This window comes from Salvelinus alpinus, chromosome 23, assembly GCF_045679555.1.
Source record: "Salvelinus alpinus chromosome 23, SLU_Salpinus.1, whole genome shotgun sequence".
Taxonomy (NCBI): domain Eukaryota; kingdom Metazoa; phylum Chordata; class Actinopteri; order Salmoniformes; family Salmonidae; genus Salvelinus; species Salvelinus alpinus.
Genome location: NC_092108.1, coordinates 37330985 through 37348243, shown reverse-complemented (window position 1 = coordinate 37348243; position 17259 = coordinate 37330985). Strand labels below are relative to the sequence as shown.

Genomic DNA, 17259 nt, shown 5'->3' with positions numbered 1-17259 from the left:
ACTCAGTGAGCCATAGGGGGAGATGGGGGCTACTCAGTAGCCCCCGTCTTGAGATGGGGGCTACTGAGGACATGGATACTATTTGAGTTAGAGCGAGAGTATTCTTCTGAAGTATGTCTGAAGATGGAGTAAATGGTGGTCCAGGAGGACCATGAGTCTGAGGGCTTTGGTACACAGGGTTGATTGTACTACTAGCCCAGCTCTTGTGTATGCTAGAAGCCTGTGATTGCAGTGTGATTGGTGTGGTGTAGTCTTAGAGATAGATGGCTGTCTGGTCTTGCACCAATCACACTGAATCTCAACTATGTCTGACAGCAAGGTGAAGGAACCTGGTTGAAGATGGTGCAACTGCTCTGATAACTGTGACGAAACCAAAGGGAATTGGGTTATTCCCAATCAGATCAAAACATACAATTATGAATAAGTGTAGTCACCAACCCACTGAAATGTCCACTTTACTAAAGTAGGCAATCAATGCGAATTTAACAACCCATGTTACACTGTAGATATAGCAAAATCCTCGTTAGCTGTGAATTGGCCATATTAATTAAGCCTTCCAGGGACAGCAGAGGGAAAATCAAGTATGCCTATGTTTGATCACCTACAGAGTAGGCCTATGGCAAGTGTCTAATATTGGAACACGAGACACCTTAACCAGATTTTGTCTGGTTGTAATCTCTCATTGCATCGATTTTCTTGTAACTACATCCTCAGGTGTCAGGTCATGACAAACTGCTGTTTCCCCAAACACAGATATCATAGACTGCTGTTCTACTAACCACTCTGTGGAATTGGCTAGCCTGCTGCACTCCTGTGCCAAGCAATGGGTTATTACTTTAGGAGAGGTGTGGCTCCATGACTAAGACTGAGGTACCCACCTTGGCATCTGAAATTAGAAATCAATCGCAGCCCATTAGCAGATTATTAAGTATCCTCAACCCCCTCACCCCTTCCTTTTCCCTTCTGTCTCACATCCATCCACCCATCCCTCCCCCCTTCCTTTTCCCTTCTGTCTCACATCCATCCACCCATCCCTCCCCCCTTCCCTTTCCCTTCTGTCTCACATCCATCCACCCATCCCTCGCCCCTTCCTTTTCCCTTCTGTCTCACATCCATCCACCCACCCCTCACCCCTTCCTTTTCCCTTCTGTCTCACATCCATCCACCCATCCCTCGCTCCTTCTCATGGCCAGGCTCCAGCTCATTTATCCTGAGTGTAAAAAACCTGTCTCAGGCCCAGGTCTGGATGTGGGTCTGGGCCTCGCTGGGCCTGCCCAGCTGGCTGTGGCTGAGAAATGGCTGCATCTCGGGCTCTCTGCTCCAGTGCACCCAGGCAGGCACGGGACCAGGCCACCTGCTGGGGCCTCAGGGCCTCAGTCTAACAGAGGTCTGATCAGCCGCGGGGAGGGAGACAGATGAGGCTGGGGCCAGCATACACACACACAGGCATACACACACACACCAAGGAGTCCGCTGTCACAGCTACTGCACGGCGGTCTATCTCTTAATGAAGAGAGAGTGTGCCGAGACCTGATAGTGGGTGTCTATTGGGAACATGAGCAGGGATGAGAGAAGAGAGGGAGTGGGGAGGGTTTGACGGACTATGAAACAGTAGCTCTATACATCAAGTAAGGTATATTGGTGTAGGTTCTAATTGATGTAGTTCAGCTACAGCCTACGACCACCTGAGCTGTTTCAGTAAACCCTATATGACAACCTATACATTAAGCTCTTTAGGTTGAAACCTAGCTTTTAAAATCCCTTTCAACATCATTCACACAAGCCCGGAGTACCCTGCGCATACCTATTCATTCTTCTGATTAATGATGTCTGTTTATTCAATGGAGGGATCTAATTTCAATCCATTACGCTTCCATTCAGGCACGTCTCAAGTATTTGCCATTCAACATGCCTGTCTATGAATGAGATGACAGAGCAGTCTGTAATTCCCATTTTTCTCGTTTTCCATTTGCTAATGTTGGATTTATTAACATTCTGACTCTAATAGCATTCCACTTCAGAATCGTGACATGAAAAAGCGATTAGCACTCTCTCCATAATAGCCATTTCAGAATTTGCTGTCATTGTCCCATTCTCTCCTCCTAAAAAAAACATATATATTAAATTGTGTATTACTTTGATTTTCATTTTTGTTACAACTTTGTCTGAAAAGTGGGCCTGGGTGTGTCCATTCATCTGATGATTGCTGTTGAATAAATGTGTAGTTAAATCTATGTTTCAGAAAGGGTCATTTTAGTTGAAGATAATTCCTCTATTTGTGTGTTCTTCTATTTCAGATAATGGACACACACACACACACACACACACACACACACACACACACACACACACACACACACACACACACACACACAGCAGACCCAGCATTGCTCAGGACAGCCAATAAGGATGAAGACAGCACGACAGGGATGATAACCTCACGTTGTGGTACACACAGGACGTAGGAACCGAATACGTGTTTTCTTGCCTTTGTTTCCCTTTCTGTATAGCTACCACTTGTATATTGTGACGAGTATGTGTCCGAGTTTGTAAGCAGTAACTTTCTGACAACTATTGTACTAAAAATGCACTCAATAAACGCCTTGGAAAAAGAGTAAATCACAGGTGGTCCCAGACTCTGTGAACGATTATGATTATTCTTGTTTTTTTCCACTTCTATGAGAACAGAGCAAAGCAGTTCAAAGTTATTATTCAATAACGCAACAGAGAAGTCTGAGAAGCTGAAGTACAATGCTTTTGTGAATAATGCTTTTCAATTATAATGGGGGGGGGGGGGAGGTGGAAGAAGCAGTTCTTGTCACTCACACACACACTCCTGTCACCATGGCACCGCTGTAAAAAGCCATCAAGTCGCTAATAAACGAGACGTCACTCTAAATTAACAGAAACTTCCTAAGAAATCAACACTGAGCGTTGCCAAGAAAAATTACAATATTTAGACAAACTAGCGGAAAATAGCCTCTCCTGCTCTCCCTACTCACGCCCACACTGTAGTGTGTGTTGGCAGAGATTGGATCCTGTAGGGCTCCAACACACATCAATGTGTTGTTCTACTGTAATGATATGGTTAATTAAGTGTTTTATTGGTTGGTAATTGATTGATAATATCCTGTTAGATATTAGTAGAGATTATTTTGCCAAGAAAGGAAGAACAAATGAGAAAGGGTGTGTAAAAGCGACCTGTTACATGAGGCATTGAAGAAATTATTTAATTCCAAAATGTACTGACAATAGCTTTTGTTCTGTACAACTTAAAGGGATAGTTCCTCCAAATTACAAAATTACATAATGGTTTTCTTACCCTGTAAGCACAAATCCCATTCAAGGGGAATGGATTTTAGCATTTATTTTATACGGGTTGAAAATGGCAGATTTGTGCACTGATAAATGCCTAAATTGGAACGCAGTGGCTGTACAGTAATACTGTATGCTATACATGACATCAGAGCTCAGGCTCTGTGCTTCACAGTGCTGTATGGGTTTTGACTGACAGCCGTTCTGAACTTAAGCACCTCGCACAACAAGAAGTTGCCCCCATCCCTCCCGCTAATTGGGTAACTTTTGCAGATTTTGGGTTGTCTGAGTTAGGGAAATCCTGTAAATGAAAAGGGCTCTATGTATTTTGGAAGATGAGACATTGAAGATTATAATAAATACCACTTTGATGTCATACAAGCAAGCCAAACACTGAGTCCAAATGTGCATTTCACATTTCCATATCATAAAACTCATGTCATGTACAGTATTAATGTTTATGATCACTATGTTTGATGTACAGTTACAAGATGACATGGCGTCAAACCCTGGGTTGTTCTGAACAGAATGAGCCTGTTTGTCTGTTGTGAAGAGAATTCACTGTGGAATGCACACCTGAATGCACTCATGACTCCTTTCTATGCACACCAAAATGATGATCTGTTTCCCGGAATTGCATTGAGAAAGCCAAACTGTAATATTGTATTTTTATAACTTAGCTAGTTATGTTGGCAATAGAACAAGCTTTCAAATTATGCCCACCTGACCCAGATGGCGATTTATAATGGACCGTTTTTAAATTGCGTAAACAACAACAGTAATTGCGTGATGGCTGGATGCAGGGCTGTGTACCAAACAAAACAACTACAAGTGTGCTTGCTCTAGTCCCTCAACGGCACAGCTAAGAGAGCTCAAAAAAGTACCTTAGTGTTGAAGACTCTTTTTTGAGTCATAAAAGTACATTGAAATGACTTAGGAACTGTGCACTTTGGAGAGATGTGTGTCCCATTGGCGACACCAGTTAGTCCTCTCACTCAAACCCTTATGTTACACCTACCCAACATGTTCCAGGAATATTCTTATCATGTTACTGAATGTATCCACAGTATTTTCAGATTTCGTTATCAACAAATATGGTGAAAAGTACAGTAAACGTAAAATGCACATGAAATAAACAGTGTAATTTTTGGATTCAGTCTTGTGTCAGGTGATCTGTTGTGTCCTCAACTTTGGTCTAATCATTTTCCCAAAATCTTCAAACTGTTACCTTTCAATTGCTACCATGGTTATGCATATGATTTTAAAATTGTATTCTGTAAAAAACATTTTAAATTTGGCCTATCCATATAGGCCAATTCCCACCAGTGTAAAGGGTTAAATAGGATTGTGCCGGCTAACACAATATCAAAGCCACTTGCTACTTTGGACCTAAAATATCACAACAGTGAACCTGAAGGGATTCAATCCGATCATGTTTTAAAGGCAATGTTCCCGCATTCGCGGAGACCACATTCACGGTAAAGGCTGCATATGTCAGCTCAATCGGAAATGACCTTTAAATGGCGCAGGAGCCAGGGGGGCAATACAAAGTTCCAGTATCAAAAACAAATTGGAGGCCCCACAGCCTTCACTGTTGTGATGCAATAGTATTGACAAAATGTATTGCTCATCAAATTAAAAAGGTCCTTCCGGACATTATTTATCACAATCAGACAGGAGTCTTGAAAGGAAGATATATTGGAGATAACATTAGACAACTACTAGAAATAATGGTAAACTATGGTACTATAGGGAAACCAGGTATAGTCTTTACAGCAGATTTTGAGAAAGCCTTTGATACAGTAGGTCTAGAATCTGTTTATAAGAGCCTGGATATCTTCAGCTCTGAGAAGTTGTATAATAGATAGTATGTTTAAACAACGGAGAGGAATACATCCGTCCATCTACGGGGAAATTCCCTATCGCAGTTTATGTACAGTTGAAGTCGGAAGTTTACATACACTTCAGCCAAATACATTTTAACTCAGTTTTTCACAATTCCTGACATTTAATCCTCGTAAAAAGTCCATCTCTTAGGTCAGTTAGGATCACCACTTTATTTTAAGAATGTGAAATGTCAGAATAATAGTAGAGAGAATGATTTATTTCAGCTTTTATTTCTTTCATCACATTCCCAGTGGGTCAGAAGTTTACATACACTCAATTAACATTTGGTAGCATTGCCTTTAAATTGTTTATCTTGGGTCAAACGTTTCGGGTAGCATTTCATAAGCTTCCCACAATAAGTTGGGTGGATTTTGGCCCATTCCTCCTGACAGAACTGGTGTAACTGAGTCAGGTATGTAGGCCTCCTGGCTCGCACACGCTTTTTCAGTTCTGCCCACAAATTTTCTATGGGATTGAGGTCAGGTGTGTGATGACCACTCCAATACCTTGACTTTGTTGTCCTGCTACAACTTTGGAAGTATGCTTGGGGTCAATGTCCATTTGGAAGACCCATTTGCGACCAAGCTTTAACTTCCTGACTGATGTCTTGAGATGTTGCTTCAATATATCCACATCATTTTCCTGCCTCATGATGCCATCTATTTTGTGAAGTGCACCAGTCCCTCCTGCAGCAAAGCACCCCCACAACATGATGCTGCCACCCCCGTGCTTCACGGTTGGGATGGTGTTCTTTGGCTTGCAAGCCTCCCCCTTTTTCCTCCAAACATAACAATGGCCAAACAGTTCTATTTTTGTTTCATCAGACCAGAGGACATTTCTCCAAAAAGTACGATCTTTGTCCCCATGTGTAGCTGAAAACCGTAGTCTGGCATTTTTATGGCGGTTTTGGAGCAGTGGCTTCTTCCTTGCTGAGTGGCCTTTCAGGTTATGTCGGTATAGGACTGTGGATATAGATACTTTTGTGCCTGTTTCTTCCAGCATCCTCACAAAGTCCTTTGCTGTTCTGCGATTGATTTGCTCTCTCGCACCAAAGTACGTTCATCTCTAGGAGACAGAACGCGTCTCCTTCCTGAGCGGTATGACAGCTGCGTGGTCCCATGGCGTTTATACTTGCGTACTATTGTTTGTACAGATGAACGTGGTACCTTCAGGCATTTGGAAATTGCTCCCAAGGATGAACCAGACTTGTGGAGCTCTACAATTTTTCTTTCTGAGGTCTTGGCTGATTTCTTTTGATTTTCCCATGATGTCAATCAAAGAGGCACTGAGTTTGAAGGTAGGCCTTGAAATACATCCACAGGTACACCTCTAATTGACTCAAATGATGACAATTAGCCCATCAGAAGCTTCTAAAATCATAACAGCATTTTCTGGAATTTTCCAAGCTGTTTAAACGCACAGTCAACTTAGTGTGTGTATACTTCTGACCTACTGGAATTGTGATACAGTGAAATTTAAGTGAAATAATCTGTCTGTAAACAATTGTTGGAAAAATGACTTATGTCATGCACAAAGTAGATGTCCTAACCGACTTGCCAAAACTATAATTTGTTAACATGAAGACATTTGTGGAGTGGTTGAAAAACAAGTTTTAATGACTCCAACTTAAATGTATGTGAACTTCCGACTTCAACTGTATGTATTCATTGCTCTACCGACTCCAGGAGAATATTTTTTCAAATATAAAATTTGATCTGGAATGGCTAACAAGACGTAGTTAAACAGGCATTTTTGCTCTACATAACGAACATGAGTTTGGAGGGTTAAAACTATTAAATCTGAAGGCATTAAAAGTCTCACTTAAAGCCTCCATTATACCAAAATTATTTTAAAAACCAAACTGGTTTTCCAGCAGGCTACTAAGAGAGGCACATCCAATGTTCAATAAGGATCTCTTCTCCGTCATGCAGATTAAAACCAACCGTTTCCGGTGGATTGGCAATGGAACCCTGTTCCATTGGTTGGCTTTCTAAATGAAGCTATACAGATCTAGTTACAATTCCAATTTCATCTTCCAGAAGAGGCTGGACAAATAATATAGCTAAACTCCAATGTACTGATAGAGGAGTCTAATTTTCTTTCTTTTTTTAATTCAAGAAAGGTATCATGTTTATGAATGACATCGGTCAAATTTTGTCACACAAGCAATTAACAAATGTGTATGGAGATATATATATATACAGTGGGCTCCAAAATTACTGGCACCCCTAACTGGCAATGCACAAACAATACTTAAAAAAATATATAAACATTTTAATTATAGAGATAAACTCAAAATACCAACATGTGAGAAATACTGTGCTTTATTCATGTTTCAATGGAACCCAACAAAATAATTTATCGATTTAATTAAAAATCAATGTCTTCCAAATCAAGGTTTTACAATTAATGATACCCTTAAATATTATTGTAAATAACATCTACCAAAATTAAACCAGGAATTAAATTCCACTTATTTAAGTGTATCTAAGTGTTAAGGAACTATATTGAGCCATTACATCACTTCCTTTTTCGCTATGGTATAAAAATTAGGTAACACATGCAATATCTCTTTGTCATCCAACACCATGAAGAAAACAAAAGAACTGGCAGTTCAGAAGGGACAGATGGTCGTAGACCTTCATAAATCTGGTAATGGCTACAAGAAGATCCACAAACGATTGAATATACCACTGAGCACTGTCAGGGAAATTATTTAAAAATTCAAAAGATATGGAACAGTTGAAAACCTCTCGGGTAGACGACGCAAATGCATTTTGCCCCCCAGGATAGGGAGGAGGATCGTGAGAGAAGCAACAAAATCCCAAAGAATCACTGTGAAAGAATTGCAGGCCTTGGTGGCGTCTTGGGGTCACCAGGTTTAAAAAAGCACCATCAGACGCCACCTCCACAACCACAGGCTCTTTGGAAGGGTTGCCAGAAGAAAGCCCCTAATGACCCCAAGACACAGACGCAAATTGTGTCTGAGTTTGCCTAATGTCATTTAAATTATGATTGGAAGAAGGTGCTCTGGTCAGTTGAGACCAAAATTGAACGTTTTGGTCAGATACAGCATCGGCATGTTTGGCGTCGAAACAGAGATGCATACAAGGAGAGGCACCTCATACTCGCAGTGAGATATGGATGTGGGTCAGTGATATTTTGGGGCTGTTTTAATTCCAGAGGTCCAGGGGCGCTGGTTAAGATTGATGGCATAATGAATTCCACAAAGTACCAGGCAATTTTGGCTGACAATCTGGTTGCCTCTGCCAGAAGGCTGGAACTTGGCCGTATGTGGACTTTCCAACAAGACAATGACCCAAAACAGACCTCAAGATCCACACAGAAATGGTTCTGTGACAATAAAATCAATGTTCTGCCATGGCCATCTCAGTCGCCGGACCTCAATCCAATCGAAAACCTGTGGGCTGAGTGGAAGAGGGCAGTTGATAAGCGCAAACCCAAGAATGTGAAGGATCTTGAAAGGATCTGCATAGAGGAATGGGCCAAAATCCCTCCAAATGTGTTCCTTAACCTTGTCAAACATTACAGGAAAAGATCATGCTGTTATCATTGCCAGAGGTGATGGCACTAAGTACTAAATGAGGAGTGCCAATAATTATGAAACCTTGATTTGGTGAAATGTATTTTGTATTAAATAATTGTATGATTTTGGTTGGTTCCATTGAAACATGAATAAAGTACAGTATTTCTCACATGTTGGTATTTTGAGTTTATCTCTATAATTAAAATGTTTATATATTTTTTTAAGTATTGTTTGTGCATTGCCAGTCAGGGGTGCCAGTAATTTTGGAGCCCACTGTATATATATTGTGGACCCCAGGTAGAGTAGCTAAATAAACAAAAGTATCATCGCAGCTCTGCCACAAAAATGGAAGAGGCAATTACTCAGAAGAGAAAGGAATGAATTAGTTTGTCTGGCAGTCAAAAACCATGCATGGCTTAACAAATGACTAGTATAAATCGTAAAATGTAAAAGGTTGAGAGGTTTGACAACTATACTCCAAACATTTCAGGATAGTTGGGATCAGATTTTTATGTCCCAATACCATGGCATCAGGTTTATGAACTGATATACAGTTTAAAACAGCATTTGACGCGTCAATATGTTCTTTTCAATTTCAACTATTTTTTTACATTTTTGCGACAAAACTAATTAATGCTCAATATATGGGGCATTGAATAGTCAGCCCCGTGTAGACTGCAACGAAGAAACAGAATCAATAGATCATCTCTTTTGGTACAGTCTTTCGGGGGCTCGCTTTTGGAGTCAGGTCCAGGAATGGTTGTTGAGTCATAATGTCTTTGTTCAGATGGACCTACAAAACGGCCTCATATTATTCCCAAACCATATGATGTCACCTCAGACAGTTATCCAAAGCGTCCTCCCACTGCTTTCCCAAGGCTGTGATTGGCTAAGAATCTGAAGAGGTTAGAATTGCTTCACTTCATCATAGGACAGGATATAACCCATCCTCTAACATAACACCACCCATCTCTCACAGGAAATACCAAGACCCATTGCAAGGTCACATGGGCCGCTTAATTGCAGTTTTAGAGCTCAACTAATAGTCAATCAAACAAGTTTCATGGCTTTTTCTATGGGTAATGCTTCGTGAGGAATAGCTTTCTGAAGCCTTTGTTTTTTAATTGATACTTTTTTTATTGTAGTAATTAAAGTGAGAGAGACGTAGAGACATAAGCACCCAACACAACGAAGAATACATTACGTGTGTGTGTGTGTGTGTGTGTGTGTGTGTGTGTGTGTGTGTGTGTGTGTGTGTGTGTGTGTGTGTGTGTGTGTGTGTGTGTGTGTGTGTGTGTGTGCGTGCGTGCGTGCGTGCGTGCGTGCGTGCGTGCGTGCGTGCGTGCGTGCGTGCGTGCGTGCGTGTGTGTGTGTTTGCTTGTGAGACGAATGGGGTGCTGACGCATATTCTTCTGCCTTTGTCAGAAAACAGCAGTTGGTCTCATCTGGGTCGTATTCATTATGTGCAAAACGGGGAAAAAACTGACTGAAACAGGAGGGATACTTGAAGATGACCAATAAGAAACGATCGTTTCTGTTTTCCATTTCAAAACCTTTGTTACGGTGTGCCCTAATGAATATGACCAAATATCTTAAGTCAGATCCAGAGCCATCGATATGCTGTATGTGCTCTTGAAGGAATGAGAAGGTTTAGCAGCTTCATACTGGGCTGTAACCTCTTAAATCAATATCAGGCAGATGCAGCTACTGGTTCGATGAGACAGAGTACATAAGAGCCAATGTTGCGTTTGTGCACAAAACCAATATTTCAAAAAATTCAACTAACAAACCACTCTCTTGGTTAGATGACAAATCGTTCAAACACCTACTCTGTTTGGCTGTATTGTTGATAGCTACTTTATTGAGGCAAAATGTACATACTTTATGACTGAGATATGTGGTTGTCCCCCCTAACTATCTTAAGATGAATGCGCCAACTGTAAGTCGCTGTAAGTCGCTCTTTTGTCAGATAAATGACAAAAGTGTCAATGTAAATGCTTTTGTGTGTTTGTGTGTGTTGTGTCTTTGAGAAATGTATTTGATCTGTGCCCGAGAGTTTATCTACAAGTGAAGGAGTCAGCTCTACTCTATTCAGTATTAAAGTCACTGGGAGGAAGTTGAAAAAGTGACTTCTCAGCAGCGAATCTTTGCCTTAATCAATATTCCCTGAGCAATCACCTGAAAAATAAGGGATTGCTGCCCAGCGGTGGCGGCGCACTCCTGCGGAGAGGAGGAGGGAGAGGGACAGAGAAAGAGAGGGAGGGAGGGAGAGAAAGAGAAAATGAGAGAGAGAAAAATAAGAGTAAAAAACAGAACAAGGAGAATGAGAAAGAAGAGAGCGAGAGCGTGGATTTTAAATACACATGGGAGAGAAGCCGCAAAGAGAGTTAAGTACAGAGAGAGAGAGAGAGAAAGAGGGTAGATGGAAATGCAGAGATGGGAGAAGCACTAGAGCGACTCAGAGAGAAAGAAAGAGAGACTTCCCACAATGCCTTTATCCCACGGTTCCATCAAAGCCACAACTTCTTTACATAACACACGTTATGATCAAGGTATCAGTGTATCCATAGCGAATGCTGTGTTGTCCCCGGTGACCTCACCAACCTCTGGTCGGCGGCTGCTGGGGCTCCCTGAGCTCTTGGCATATTTTTATTACAGTAGTAGGATGTAAATGTGCTTTGGCTTGCTGTAGAAAGGGTTACTGTGTTTGTAGAATGATCTCTATCCTCCATGCTCCTTCACACTGGTTCAGAGTACCTCTTAAAGATTCATTGGCTGTAACTCAGTGTTGCTATATCGTATCATGCGTTATTCTGTTATTCTGTGTGTGTGTGTGTGTGTGTGTGTGTGTGTGTGTGTGTGTGTGTGTGTGTGTGTGTGTGTGTGTGTGTGTGTGTGTGTGTGTGTGTGTGTGTGTGTGTGTGTGTGTGTGTGTGTGTGTGTGTGTGTGTGTGTGCGAGAGGTAGGGAGCATGAGTGTACGCATGTGTGCCTGTGCTTGTTTGCATCTGTGAGTGTCTGTTTTTCCTTTACTACCCATCTGAGCGTGGTCCTTCTGAAACCAACCTGGTCGCCCCTGTATACTCTTTAAACTCAGCAGAGATATAATGGCCTCAGAAGCAACTGATTAAGTCAGGCAGATGACTGAACATTGCAATATTTTGTCTATATACTATATACAGTTGAAGTCGGAAGTTTCCATACACCTTAGCAAAATAGATAGTAAAAATCCCCTGCCTTAGGTCAGTCAAGATCGGCACGTAGAGAGAATTATTTTTTTCAGCTTTTATTTCTTTCATCACATTCCCAGTGGGTCAGAAGTTTACATACACTCAATTAGCATTTGGTAGCATTGCCTTTAAATTGTTGAACTTCGGTCAAATGCTTCGGGTAGCCTTCCATAAGCTTCCCACAATAAGTTCGGTGAATTTTGGCCCATTCCTCCTGACAGAGCTGGTGTAACTGAGTCAGGTTTGTAGGCCTCCTTGCTCGCACACGCTTTTTCAGTTCTGCCCACACATTTTCTATAGGATTGAGGTCAGGGCTTTGTGATGGCCTCTCCAATACCTTGACTTTGTTGTCCTGACACAATTTTTGAAGTATGCTTGGGGTCATTGTCCATTTGGAAGACCCATTTTCGACCAAGCTTTAACTTCCTGACGGATGTCTTGAGATGTTGCTTCAATATAGTCACATCATTTTCCTGCCTCATGATGGCATCTATTTTGTGAAGTGCACCAGTCCCTCCTGCAGCAAAGCACCCCCAAATTATGATGCTGCCACCCCCGTGCATCACAATTGGGATGGTGTTCTTCGGCTTGCAAGCATCCCCCTTTTTCTTCCACACATAATGGTGGTCATTATGGCCAAACAGTTCTATTTTTGTTTCATCAGAGCAGAGGACATTTCTCCAAAAAGTACGATCTTTGTCCCCAGGTGCAGTTGCAAACCGTAATCTGGCTTTTTTATGGCGGTTTTGGAGCAGTGGCTTCTTCCTTGCTGAGTGGCCTTTCAGGTTATGTCGATATAGTACTCGTTTTACAAATCAAATCAAATGTATTTATATAGCCCTTCTTACATCAGCTGATATCTCAAAGTGCTGTACAGAAAGTGCTGTACAGAAAGTGCTGTACAGAAAGTGTTTTACAGAAAGACTTTTACAGTGGATATAGATACTTTTGTACCTGTTTCCTCCAGCATCTTCACAAGGTCCTTTGCTGTTGTTCTGAGATTGATTTGCACTTTTTGCACCAAAGTACGTTCATCTCTAGGAGACAGAACACATCTCCTTCCTGAGCAGTATGATGGCTACGTGGTCCCATGGTGTTTATACTTGCGTACTATTGTTTGTACAGATGAAAGTAGTACCTTCAGGCATTTGGAAATTGCTCCCAAGGATGAACCAGACTTGTGGAGCTCCACAATTTTTTCTGATTTTCCCATGATGTCATGCAAAGAGGCACTGAGTTTGAAGGTAGGCCTTGAAATACATCCACAGATACACCTCCAATTGACTCAAACTCTACCTACATGTACATATTACCTCAATTACCTCGACACCGGTGCCCCCGCACATTGACTGTGTACCGGTACCCCCTGTATATAGCCTCACTATTGTTATTTACTGCTGCTCTTTAATTATTTGTTATTCTTATCTCTTACTTTTTGGGGGGGTATTTTCTTAAAACTGCATTGTTGGGTAAGGGCTTGTAAGTAGCCATTTCACTGTAAGGTCTACACCTGTTGTATTCGGCGCATGTGACAAATACAATTTGATTTGAATTTGATGCTATTTGGGATGTAACCTGAGTGCTCTGACTCATGATGTGTTTGGATGCTGTGTGGTCCGGCTAAGAAGGTATTAACCGTCAGCCTTTTTGCAAATTTTCTTCCCTTTACGATCACTTGTTTATTTGTGGCTTAAGTGATAATTACTGCCTACAAGTGAAAGACAAATTACATGTTTTCCTCTCTCTTTTCAAAGAGTTTTCCACAGAGGAGTAACCTTGGAGGTAGAATGTGGTTATGCTCCTCATTTTAACTCTGTATTTTCTATTATCAGAGATAGATTTTGGCTTTATTTGGTGCACTGTGTAGTTAATAATGAGCTGTAATACATTTGGTGCCTAGAAATACTCATTTCGTTTACCAAGACTGCTGTTGCAGGATTTTAATTGTAGCTTCCATAATGGTGAAGATGTGTCTCCCTTTTTGAAGCACAGCGCCTGGGTCAAATGAGATTTCACGTCCCAGAGGAGTTCATCAAATTTAATTATGATACATATAATTACCAAAAGCAATCTTGTGTGGGTTTGGAATAATCATTTCAGAGGGCGATGTTGGCACCTGCAGGGGTAAGGCATAATTTAGAGAGAGCAGAGGAGGGAGTGAGAGAGAGGGAGAGAGAGAGAGAGGGAGGGCAAAAGAGAGACAGAGAGGGGGGAGAGAGAGAGAGAGAGAGAGGGGGGAGAGAGAAGGAGAGAGGGAGGGGGGGTGAGAGAGAGAGAGGGAGGGGGGGAGAGAGGGGGGGGAGAGACAGAGGGGGGGGAGAGAGAGAGGGGGGGGAGAGAATGAGAGGGCGGGGGGAGAGAGGGGGGGAGAATGAGAGAGAGAGAGAGAGAGAGAGAGAGAGAGAGAGAGAGAGAGAGAGAGAGAGAGAGAGAGAGAGAGAGAGAGAGAGAGAGGGGGGAGAGAATGAGAGAGAGGAGCACAGTACTCTCCTGGGAAAACTGGTAGTTGCTCCATGATGATCTGTCATTTGTCACTCAGAAAGTCATATTTTATAGCTAAAAGATGGATTCTCAAGGTCATTCTATTGTTGACACGTTCTATTCTTCATTGTTCTGCACGTGTCTGCTGAATGTAGGCTATAAAAAAGTCTCGATGGAGATACATACTTGTAGGTTCTGACCATACAATCACAACAAAAGCGTATCTCCAGATGGTTATAAATGTAGGAAAAAAGCAATATTGCTAAACGTTCGTGAAATGTCCTTGATGGGTTTTGCAGATGTGCAGCAGTGGTGTAGTTGTGAAGTGAGTAAGGAGAGCAATGAGAAGAGAGCTGGGTTATGACTGGGAGAAAGATCAAGGCCTGTAATTGGTTCATCTCCCATGGGGGGCACGGAGGGGGGACGTCACCCCCTCACCCCACTTCTCACCCCCCACCCTCCTCCTCAATCCCCCCTGCTGGTAGTAATCCCTCATAGAGCTCCTTTCAGCTCCGCCCGCCTTCGATCCCCCTCCGAAAATCGATGAAATATTTTCCCACAGAAATGAAGAGAAAAAATGGGAGTGATCTGATCTGTAGTCAAGGTCTTCTTAATTAGAGAGAAAGTCCTCCTTTGTTTTTGAAAAGCCAGAGAAAGAGGAGGAGGAGGAGGAGGAGAAGGTGGAACAATGGAAGGCTCAATGTCACCTCCTTCCTACTACCTGACTTCAAACGGAACCTTAGAACCCGTGGAACATCAGAACATTCTTTGGTAAAACTCTGCAACTAACTGTGTGACATCGTTCCGTGTTCCGCAGAAGCCTCTGACACACCCCTCCATGCCAAAACATAAAAGCCTTCATTTTGTCGTCCTGCTGTCTCAAACTCAAGTGTCGTGAAGAGAGACATTCCACTGTGGTTTTTCGTCCTTTTCCAACCTTCAAAGCGTCTCCGAACTCCCAAATATTCCTGTCACCTCACCCCATCTCAGCTCAACGTCTCGGTATGCCTTAATCTTCTCAAAGTGAAGACAGCAACACAAACCTTTCCCAACACCCTCGGCTATCTCCAATCTCCAGAATGCCCTTAACTTCTCTGACCACTCAGAGGAAGCGAGCCACGTCCCCTAGCTGAACATGAAAGACAATAACAACCTTTCTCTCACTAATGAGGTCATAGAGATATGTAAATTCCTTCTGTCTGGCTCCTACCTCCAGCTCTGATGTCAGAAGGGCATATCGGCGGATAGTTATCTGATGGGGGTAGAGTTAGAACGGCCGGAGGCATCTAATTACACCGTTTCCCATCCTTCATTAGTTCATCGTTCATTGTTCATCACATCAACTACTCAACAGAAGGTATACATTATCTAAATATTGTCTTATGGGATACAGTTGCATGCTAGAACGGTACACAATGTCAATCTAATATTGTATATCTGTCTGTGTCTTTTGTGTATCTGCATTCTGTATGACCCAGAAATAATTCTCTCAACAGATTATTTCAACAGATTCAATTCAAATCATCATCATCATCCTCAAAGCTGTAGAGAGAAATCCCTTAAGGCTATCCTGAAGACCATCGTTCCTATGAAGCCTTGGAGATACCTTACAGTGTGTTTACGCTACTTCTTCAATGCAGCGATGCACAGTACAGTAAGCCAACATATGGAGAGGAAGCAGCTCCTCCTAGACAGGAGAGGTACAGTATATGCATACTATTGCAAGCCTTCAGCTGCATAATGCTGTTCATAGTCAATGAGGAGAATGGGTACATGTTCCATCTGTTGTTAAACAGAGTGTTGCAGAGGGTTCCTTGGGAGGGTACAGAACGCATCGTCTCTCCATTGGTTCACTTAATGGGGACGGTGAGGCGAGAAAAAAACTATGCAGGCAGGGAGATGATGTCAGGCAATGACAGCTCAGATCCCATCCCTCTGTGCTGTTGTGTGTGTGTGTGAGGGGAGGTTGTGTGTGTATGGGGGTGGGGGTGTAGAGTAGCTGTGTGTGTGTGTCTGTGCGTGTGCGTATCTTATGTAGTTGAGAGGAGCAGAAGGAAGAGAAAGGGGTTCAAGTATAAAATATGGGGGTGGGTTGGACAATGTCCCTATCACTTGAGTTGATGAATGCCACTAGAAGCTGCCAAATGCTGTGATTACCGGGAGGAGGCCGCATGGGAAATCATTCTCATCTTGGGGACGTGAAGCTGACGCTGGCTCCCTGGAAACACTGGGTGACTTGAGTCAAGACAGAGCTGTCTGTGGATACTGGGACCAGCTTCTTGAGGGGGTGTGTGGGGGGTTGAAGGTTGCCTCACAGTGTGTGTGTATCTTATGTGTGGATGCTTCACTGATGGGTGCAGAGTGTGGATGAGCTGTAACTCAAGAGGTTGGATGGAGGACAGACCAAGTGCCTCTCTGGGGACAGCCAATCAGCTTCTAAAGACTGTGGAGAGAAATAAGAAAAGCACACGCACACTCTTACCAGCTAGAGACCAACAGAGATACACGACACGGCTAACAGAGATACACAACAGACCAACAGAGATACACTACAGACCAACAGAGATACACTACAGACCAGCAGAGATACACGACACGGCCAAAAGTATGTGGACGTCTGCTCGCTGTACATCTCATTCCAAAATCATGGGTATTAATATGGAGTTGGTCCCCCCTTTGCTGCTATAACAGCCTCCACTCTTCTGGGAAGGCTTTCCACTAGATGTTGGAACATTGCTGCGGGGACTTGGTAACCATAATTGTTTTGGACAGGCAGCGGTCTGCAAGTCTTCTCTCCTAA

General features: G+C 42.6%; 1 protein-coding gene across 3 annotated transcripts in view; it reads left to right on the top strand.

The window, feature by feature from the left end:
• Positions 1 to 2622, top strand: part of LOC139550906 (ephrin type-B receptor 1-like) — a 324253-nt gene extending 321631 nt beyond the window's left edge. For all 3 annotated transcript variants that reach the window (XM_071362160.1, XM_071362162.1, XM_071362161.1), the window contains one exon: positions 2298 to 2622. The gene's annotated coding sequence lies outside the window, so the exon portion shown is untranslated. The remainder of the gene's footprint in view (positions 1 to 2297) is intronic.
• The last annotated feature ends 14637 nt before the right edge of the window (positions 2623 to 17259 follow it).